This window comes from Rhinoderma darwinii, chromosome 12 (genome assembly GCF_050947455.1).
Source record: "Rhinoderma darwinii isolate aRhiDar2 chromosome 12, aRhiDar2.hap1, whole genome shotgun sequence".
NCBI classification, from domain to species: domain Eukaryota; kingdom Metazoa; phylum Chordata; class Amphibia; order Anura; family Rhinodermatidae; genus Rhinoderma; species Rhinoderma darwinii.
Window position 1 is genome coordinate 80,100,201 of NC_134698.1, and position 10,740 is coordinate 80,110,940.

Genomic DNA, 10,740 nt, shown 5'->3' on the forward strand with positions numbered 1-10,740 from the left:
GGGGCAGAATTGTAGTAGTTATATTCTTGTATATAGAGAGCAGTATTATAGTAGTTATATTCTTGTATATAGGGGCAGTAGTATAGTAGTTCTATTCTTGTCCATAGGAGAGGATAGACGTGTGCTTGTGAGCTCCCTGTTAGGACTATGCATGGCTTCTGACCCAGGTGGAGGGGAGGGGTCCTGGGCTGATGATCCTGGGAAAGCCCAGAGTCTGGAGTTTGGCCTGCAGCATGGAGATGGTGGAGGTGATGATCTAGAAATGGTGGCTGGTGAGTCAACTGAATCTCATGATGTTGGTGAATTGTGCACAAAAATGACAAAGAAAAATATCTTTAAAATGGAAATGCAAGTTCGCAAATTGAGAACTGAAATTAACCAAGAGACTGATCCAAAGGCAAAACTGATGAAATGTGAGTGTCTGGATGTTTGCACACGTGAGCTGGTGATATTGATGGAGAGATTGCAGAAAGAATCATGCACAGTACCCAAAATAAAGAACTGGGCAATTGAGAACAAAAGGGAGACCAGAGCCCAAACTGTGAAGAGAAAAAATATCATTGCAAAAAAAGACACTGACTATAAGACGGTGTATAATATTGTGGAGTAGGGAAACCCTGGAAGATATGAGTGTGCGGTGGCTGGAGGATCACATCTCTCATCATGTGTGGGGTCTGTGCAATCAGCCAACACAAATGCTGCTAAAGCTGCAGAGAAATGTGTGCCAGCTGACGAGGGGTTAACTGCAGTAGACTCTATGTGCAGTACTGATGAAGTGAATGCGAGTGGCACTCCTGGGAGTGAGCAAGAAAGTGCCTCATGTCCTGACATTATAAGTGAGACCTCGCTCAGCGCGGTGATTGACAGTATGATATCTGATGAACCAGCGGCACAGGCTGAGGCGGACATTGCAGACCCTGTTCTGGAGGTTCAGCCGTCCGCAGTGTCAGTGAATGGAGTGCAGGTTACACAGCGATCAGGAGCAGATACAGGATTATCTGCAGTACAATCAGCTGAGGAGAGGTCCAGTCCTGACCCACCTGCTGACAGACCTCAGTACAGGAGACTGTTCTCCAGCGTCACAAGACCAACTAACCCCACACCTCAGAGGAGGAACGCGGTCAGAATCAGGTACTCAGGACCAGAGGAAAACCTCCCCTCCAGACTCCACATTGGGAAAGTTTTGTTGAAGGAGTTTATGAAGTTTAAAGCTTCTGAGGTGTTCGCTCTGATCCACGTTCCCTCCAGCAGGAATTATGACATCAGTTTCAAGCTGCAATATAGTCTAGACTTGTTCTGGAGTATTTATAACGATACAAAGGAGCACGCGATGTGGGAGCATCTACATGTCATCCAGCTGACTAAACCCCAGGTAGTCACCGCCACCGTCCTGTTCCAGTCTGAGTTGGTGGCTCTGGCAGATTTGCAGCACTGGTTGAGCAGATATTGTGAGGTGAAGAGACTGCCAACAAAGATCTATGATGAGGAGGAGATCTGGAATGGAGGATATTCTGTCAAGATCCAGCTGCTTCAGGAGAATGGAGTGACCAGACATCTGCCGCACTCCTTCTACCTGGGCTCGGAGAGAGGCGTATGTTACTACCCTGGTCAACCGCGACTGTGCCATAGATGTGGGGGCAGACACCTGGCATTCAACTGTTCCCGTATTAAGTGCTCACTATGTGGTCAGTTTGGGCATGTGAAGGACGATTGTACAGGACCTGTCATCTGTAACCTGTGCTTAGGACCTGGACATACATTCCGGGAGTGTCCGCATGCAGAACATAATAAAGAGGAGAGCTTTAAAGAAGCCATGGAGGAAGAGCAGGACGAAGTCTCCATATGTGTAGATACAACCCCAGAACCTGGAAGTCCCAGCGATGATGTGAGCCGAAGTACCAGAGACCCTGCCCCAGAGACGAATGTCCCATCTGTGGATGCTGCACAATTGTCACCAGCCACTGAAAATAGAGGTCATGCTAAAAGTAAAATATCCAGTCACTCTGTCACCAAACATCTGCCCGACACCAGTAAGGAACCAGCTGATCCAGCCGCAGCGACCAGTAAGGAACCAGCTGATCCAGCCGCAGCGGCCAGTAAGGAACCAGCTGATCCAGCCGCAGCGACCAGTAAGGAACCAGCTGATCCAGCCGCAGCGACCAGTAAGGAACCAGCTGATGCAGCCGCAGCGGCCAGTAAGGAACCAGCTGATCCAGCCACAGCGACCAGTAAGGAACCAGCTGATCCAGCCGCAGCGACCAGTAAAAAACCAGCTGGGCCAGCCTCAGCGACCAGTAAAAAACCAGCTGATCCAGCCGCAGCGACCAGTATCGATGAGGAGGGATTTCAGACAGTTAAAAGGAGAAGTAAAACAGATAATTCTTCTAGGAAAAAAATCACTGCTGCAAAGAAATCACCGGAGTCTCCAGTGCTGGCGATAACTAGGGGACGTTACTGTGCGCTGGGAGAAGATGACCAGGAAGAAGAAGCAGAGATGGAGCAAGTCTCCTCACACAACCCAGATGACGAACCTCAGGATGAAGATGCTGACCCCCCAATGTCCACCAAAAGATGGGGCGTTACAGGACATAGCAGTGGAAGAAGGAAAAAAAGTAGGAAAGACATGTAACCAAGATGAGGCTGAAAATCACCTCCATCAATGTGAACAGTGTGAAGAATAGTAGCAGGCGGCGGGCGATATTCCAGCGTCTGTCTGACGACAAAACCAATGTCATCTTTATACAAGAGACTTATCTATAGTGTAATGTCCCTGCTGTGTCCCTGTCCCTGCAGTCACCACATCTAGTGGGACAGTGAAACTCTCAGCTGCTGTATGGAGACTTCTACCCCGAACTCCGTTTATATCATAGAGGTTCACTATATGTCATAAATGTGGTGACCGAGTCCCATCTGTGGTGTGTGCGATGCTGCCCGGTCACCAATAAAGAAGAACTCTCCTGGAATACTGTCTAGAATAATATCATGAAAAATAGTTTAAACAATCTATACTGGAGCAATATTCATATACTATGGTTTGTTTAATGATTGTGATGTTATTAAGAGACATACGTTTATTTTCTTTATCTGTTATGAGTGTATTGCAAAGGTATTGTAATAATTTGTTGCAAGTTTTCAAATAAAAAAGATAATTTAGTAGTTATATTCTTGTATATAGGAGCAGTATTATAGTAGTTATATTCTTTTATATAGAGGCAGTATTATAGTAGTTATATTCTTGTATTAAGGAGGCAGTATTATAGTAGTTATATTCTTGTATATAGGAGCAGTATTATAGTAGTTATATTCTTGTATATAGAGGCAGTATTATAGTAGTTATATTCTTGTATCTAGGAGGCAGTATTTGTAATGTCGGGGTAGGGAAACAGACAAGTGAGCCCTAATCTACCCGACACTCAGTCCCTGCCTACTTGCAACGACCCGCCCTAGGGGTACAACTGGGCGATGGTCCCTACACTCAATAGGTGCACGACAGACAAACAGACAAGGGTACAAAGAAGCCAGGGAAATGGGGCAGTATTATAGTAGTTATATTCTTGTATATAGGAGGCAGTATTATAGTAGTTATATTCTTGTATATAGGGGCAGTATTATAGTAGTTATATTCTTGTATGTAGGGGCAGTATTATTGTAAAGGATCTGCCAGGCACAGCTTCGGGGTTAACGCCCATAGGTAATCAGTCTTCACCTGAGTCTATGTCTCTGAGACTGACTCCAGCTTCCACCACTCAGGCTGGCAGGCTTAGGAGTGGGAGAGCCTATCGCAGCCTGGCCAGACTCAGCTAGCTCCCGCCCGCTGTCTATTTATACCTGCCTTTCCTGTTCCTCCCTTGCTTGTGATTCTTCTCGTGTGGTTTCCTGGCCCAGCTACAGCTTGTGACTATTTGATCCTGCTCCATACTGACCCCGGCTTACTGACTACTCTCCTGCTCTGCGTTTGGTACCTCGTACACTCCTGGTTTGTCTCGGCTCGTTCACCTCTCCTGTTGCTCACGGTGTTGCCGTGGGCAACTGCCCCATTTCCCTTAGCTTGGTGTACCCTTGTCTGTTTGTCTCGTGCACTTACTGAGCGTAGGGACCGCCGCCCAGTTGTACCCCGTCGCCTAGGGCAGGTCGTTGCAAGTAGGCAGGGACAGAGTGGTGGGTAGATTAGGGCTCACTTGTCCGTTTCCCTACCCCTATCATTACATAATCACTAGCCATTACCTAGTCTACCCTGGTCCCTGTCTCTACTATGGACCCCCTTGAGAACCTGGCCCAGCAAATGCAGGGTCTCTCCCTACAGGTCCAGGCCCTGGCTTAGAGGGTCAACCAGCCTGACGCTACCATGGTAGTGCCCCTCACCTCACCTCTTGAACCCCACCTCAAGTTGCCTGACCGGTTCTCAGGGGACCGGAGGACTTTTCTCTCCTTTCGGGAGAGTTGTAGGCTCCACTTTCGGTTAAAGCCTCACTCCTCAGGTTCTGAGAGCCAGCGGGTGGGTATAATTATGTCCCGGCTCCAGGAAGGGCCCCAAGAGTGGGCCTTCTCCTTGGCTCCTGACGCCCCTGAACTTTCCTCCGTTGATCGTTTCTTTTCTGCTCTCTGACTCATTTATGACGAGACTGACAGGACTGCCTTTGCCGAGAGTCAGCTGGTGACCTTACGTCAGGGTAAGAGACCTGTTGAGGAGTATTGTTCTGACTTTAGGAAGTGGTGCGTAGCTTCTCGGTGGAATGACCCTGCCTTAAGGTGCCAGTTTAGGTTGGGTCTGTCGAACGCACTGAAAGACCTGCTAGTTAGCTATGCCTCTTCTGACTCCCTATACCAGGTTATGGCTTTAGCGGTACGACTTGACCGACGTCTCAGGGAACGACAACTTGAACGGTTTTGTGTTTTCCCCTCTGACTCCCCCATGATGTCTCCCGAGGTCCCGTTGCTTCGCTCTTCCACGGAAGACTCGGAGGTATATATGCAACTCGGGGCCTCCGTGTCCCCCCGACAACGTAGAGAGTTCCGCAGGAAGAATGGTCTCTGCTTCTATTGTGGGGATGACAAGCATCAAGTGAACACCTGTCCTAGGCGTAAGAATAAGCAGCCGGAAAACTTCCGCGCCTAAGTGATCATCGGGGAAGTCACTTGGGCGCACAGGTATTTCCCGTAAATATGAAACGTAATAAAATATCATGTCTGTGGAATTTGCTATGTCTCTAGCTATGCCTTTGATTGATTTGCCTAAATCTGTCCCGGTAGTGGGTATCGACTCCACTCCTCTTGCTAATGGTTATTTTACACAGCATACCCCTGTTTTTGAACTCCTTGTTGGCTCCATGCATTTGGAGCAGTGCTCTATACTGTTGATGCAGGGATTATCGTCCGATTTGGTTTTAGGCCTTCCCTGGTTGCAGTTGCATAATCCCACGTTTGACTGGAATACTGGGGAGCTAACCAAATGGGGTAATGAATGCTTGATGTCATGTTTTGCTGTTAATTCTATTTCTCCCCCTGAGGAGGTGAACACGCTACCTGAGTTTGTTCAGGACTTCGCTGATGTTTTCTCTAAGGAGGCCTCCGAAGTGTTACCTCCTCATAGAGAATACGATTGCGCTATCGAATTGGTACCAGGAGCTAAACTCCCTAAGGGTAGGATATTTAATCTTTCTTGTCCCGAACGTGAAGCCATGAGAGAGTATATCCAGGAATGCCTGGCCAAGGGTTAATAGTAAATATATTCTTGTTCATAGGTGGCAGTTTTACAGTAGTTATATTCTTTTATATACGGGCAGTATTACAACCCCCCCTGTAGACAGTGTCACACCCCACTTGTAGATAGCACCCCTATCTCCCCTTGTAGATTGTGCCTTCCAGCCCCCCTGTAGATATTGCCATACAGCTCCCCCTGTATATAGTGCTACACAGCCGCCAACCCTTTTATATAGTGCCACATGGCCTACTCCTTCCTTGCATATTGTGCCACACAGCCCCCCCTTAGTAGATAGCGCTACACATAGTCCCCTGTAGATAGCGCCACACACAGGCCCCCGTAGAAAGTGCCACACAGCCCTCCCCCTTGTAAATAGTGCCATACTGCCCCCAATAGATAGAGCCACACAGCCCCCCTTGTATATAGTGCCACAGACCCCCCTTGCATATAGGGCCACACTGCCCTCCCCGTCTATATAGTGCCACACAGCCCCCCTCCCTTGCATATATTGCCACTCAGCCCCCCACAATTAAAATATATATTGTACTTACCTTGCCTTGTTCCTGCCACGGACGGAGCTCTGCAAATCTTGCAAATCCTCTGGGCGGGACGCTTGCGCTGGCCAGCCTGATGCAGTGACGTTATCACGCTGGCCTGCCCAGGGAGTCTTCATAGCACCTTATGGACGCAGATACAAGTGAATGTGGCTGTCGCTAACACCGGGGTCCCATCCGGTGCTAGCTACGCCACCGGGGACTAGGGCACCCGTGCCTCCTGGCTCATAAATGTTGGGGGCCGGGAGGCGCAGGACACGTAGCAGCCGCGCGTAGGTGTCCCTTATTGGATGGGGGCCCTGGGCAATTACTCAGTTGGCCCCACCCTTAACCCTAGCTCTGCCTGCGCCTGATAGGCTGCAGGCCAAACATGAATGTGGAGTCGCAACCGCTCTAGCAGTCATATCGGCTGCTAGCGGTGCCACCAAGCATAGGGGGGGGGGTTATGTCGGTGGGCGGCAAGGGCCCCCTCATGCCGCTAGCCCCGTAGCAGCTGCTATGGCTGCTACAGCGATAGTTACGCCACTAAATATCACACAGAACATGTGTTAATATTCAGACACAGATTAGAATCATCTCCTTCTCCCTAGGACAGAGACATGGCGGAGCTGTGAGGATCGCGTGTATGGAGTGCGCTTTAACTGCTTACTCTGCAATCCGATCATCTCTTTAAATATTAATAGTTGCAGCCTCGCATCTCCTGTCCTCGTCTGTAATATATTGAGTCAATTGCGAGATGCTGTGATTGTATTTTCATATTCGCTCTAGTTATTTCCTGTAACTCACCAAGAACTGAAAAATAAACTTGTCACCTGTCAATTTCCTGCATAGCAATCAGCCTCACATATCTAAGGGTATGTGCACACACACTAATTACGTCCGTAATTTACGGACGTATTGCGGCCGCAAGTAGTGGACCGAACACAGTGCAGGGAGCCGGGCTCCAAGCATCATACTTATGTACGATGCTAGGAGTCCCTGCCTCTCTGTGGAACTACTGTCCCGTACTGAAAATATGATTACAGTACGGGACAGTTGTCCTGCAGCGAGGCAGGGACTCCTAGCATCGTACATAAGTATGATGCTTGGAGCCCGGCTCCCTGCACTGAGTTCGGTCCGGAACTTGCGGCCGAAATACGTCCGTATATTACGGAGGTAATTAGTGTGTGTGCACATACCCTAATAATGATACATGTAATAAGATCGTGTAGACTCTGCTGATTAGTGAATAGCAAAAGTATGATCACAACTTCATTACACATGTATCAGGCAGAAAGGACACCGAGAAGGAAAGCGCAAAATCACTGTCTATCTATCTATCTATCTATCTATCTATCTATCTATCTATCTATCTATCTATCTATCTATCTATCTATCTATCTATCTATCTATCTATCTATCTATCTATCTATATTATTCTCTAGGGTCAGTGTTAGGCAGTGTTCACATTAGTGTTGCTTTCCATTGATGGGTTCCATCAGAGGTTTCCGTCGGGGGAACCCCTCAACGGAAATTCAAACGGAAACCTTAGCTTCCGTTTGCATCACAATTTATCTCAAGCGTGATGGAAACTTTGCTAATAGTTTCCGTTTGCCACCGTTGGGACAGGGTTGCGTTGTTTTTGACGGAATCATTAGCGCAGTCGACTACGCTATTCATTCCGTCAAAACGACGGAACCCCTGTACAACTGAGACAAACGAAACCATAAGCTCCGGATCCGTCACCATTGAAATCAATGGTGATGCAAACGGAAACCTATGGTTTATGTTTGTTTCAGTCAGAGTCCCGTTCTGACGGAAAGCTCCAACGGAAGCCCTCAACGGAAAGCAATGCTGATGTGAACAGGCCCTTACAGAGACATGTCAGATATTGTGACTTTGGGAGTTAAGACCTCCTTAGATCACCACAATGAAGTGCTATAGTTATCTGCTGATTGCCATTCCCCTTTGATTTTCCTGTCTTCTTTGCTTGGCAATCCTAGGTGAGCAGAGTACAGACTATACAGACAATATACCTGTATTCAGCTATCTGGGTTGAGCGGAGGAAAGCGAATAGGAGCCAAATGAACAGACGACTGCAGTCCCTAGTTTTAGAGATCTGTGGTGGTCTTTGGACCTGGACCCGGACCGATCACAACTTCTGACATCTCTAGAACACCTTATAAGTTATGTAAAATGACCGCAACTTATTAATAGATATCAATCCCTGCAGCCATATTCCAAAATCTAGTGGAAAGTCCTCCCAAAAGAGTAGAGGGAACATCTCCAAATTAGTGGTCATGGTATTAGAATAAGAAAAATCCCTTATACAGAAATGGTCAGATGTCCGGACACGTACGTGATCTCCAACCTGTAGCTCTCCAGCTGTATTGAAACTCTAACTCCCAGCATGTTTCAGTCAGGACTGGCTGGGAGTTGTATTTTCACAACAGCTGGAGAGCCACTGGTTGGACCATATTCTGCATCTTTCTATGTTTTTATAAATATGAAACGATACAATACATAACATTATTCTACACCATTGGAACTAACATATGGGTAAATAATAACATATATTACACTACATCTGTTACTCTTCAGCCTGAAACCAACATAAAAAAAAAATACATATTTTTCATCTTGGTCATGGTAAACAATCCTGAAATGTTTCCCCAAGAGACATTCTCCGAGAGCTGCAGTCAGTAATAATAGTGACAGTTTTCCTATGAAAGTCACTGAAAAGGACATCTATTTTTGAACACAATGGTAACAATCCGCAGCGGAAACTCAATGTGGTCCCCCCAGGGTAATACTGAATAAAGAATTACTCATAGATATTACAGGATGTTTACTGCTGGAAAAGTTAAATTTTATGTATTTCATTATGTAAACATTCCCGACAAGAGGATTAATTAGACATAACAAGATACTGATTTTATGAAAAAACAAAGATATCATTAAATTTTATATAGGGGAAAGGTAAAGGTCCACTCAAAAACACAGCACTGGTTTAACACATGATACACACTTACATAGCAAACACAAATAGGGGAAATATACACTCATTTATGTATCTAAACAATGCATTACATTGCTGAATTTCTCAGCATGGTCAAAATAAAAGGGGACCCCAAAATATGGTGGATATTTTTAGCAATACTTGGGGCAGATGAGGCAAAGATTATGAACTGCATAAATATTCACATAGCATACATAAAAATATAAATTCACATATTAGCGTTTATGCTTCATGAAGCATTAGCTAATATTTTGTTTTTTTTCCATACATTTTGATGACTGACTATGTTATTCTCAAATAGAGCTCCAAATCACCTGCATGTACAATAATATAACTACTATAATACTGCCCCTATATACAAGAATATAACTACTATAATACTGCTTCTATATACAAGAATATAACTACTATAATACTGCCCCTATATACAAGAATATAACTACTATAATACTGCCCCCATATACAAGAATATAACTACTATAATACTGCCCCCTATATACAAGAATATAACTACTATAATACTGCCCCCTACATACAAGAATATAACTACTATAATACTGCTCCGATATACAAGAATATAACTACTATAATACTGCTCCCTATATACAAGAATATAACTACTATAATACTGCCCCCTATATACAAGAATATAACTACTATAATACTGCCCCTATGTACAAGAATATAACTACTATAATACTGCCCCTATATACAAGAATATAACTACTATAATACTGCCCCCTATATACAAGAATATAACTACTATAATACTGCCCCTATATACAAGAATATAACCACTATAATACTGCCCCTATATACACAAGAATATAACTACTATAATACTGCTCCTATATACAAGAATATAACTACTGTAATACTGCCCCCTATATACAAGAATATAACTACTATAATACTGCTCCTATATACAAGAATATAACTACTATAATACTGCCCCTATATACAAGAATATAACTACTACAATACTGCTCCTATATACAAGAATATAGCTACTATAATACTGCTCCTATATACAAGAATATAACTACTATAATACTGCCCCCTATATACAAGAATATAACTACTATAATACTGACCCTATATACAAGACTAACTACTATAATACTGCTCCTATATACAAGAATATAACTACTGTAATACTGCCCCCTATATACAAGAATATAACTACTATAATACTGCTCCTCTATACAAGAATATAACTACTATAATACTGCCCCTATATACAAGAATATAACTACTATAATACTGCTCCTATATACAAGAATATAACTACTATAATACTGCTACTATATACAAGACTATAACTACTATAATACTGCCCCCTATATACAAGAATATAACTACTATAATACTGACCCTATATACAAGACTATAACTACTATAATACTGCCCCTATATACAAGAATATAACTACTATAATACTGCCTCTATATACAAGAATATAACTACTATAATACAGCCCCTATATA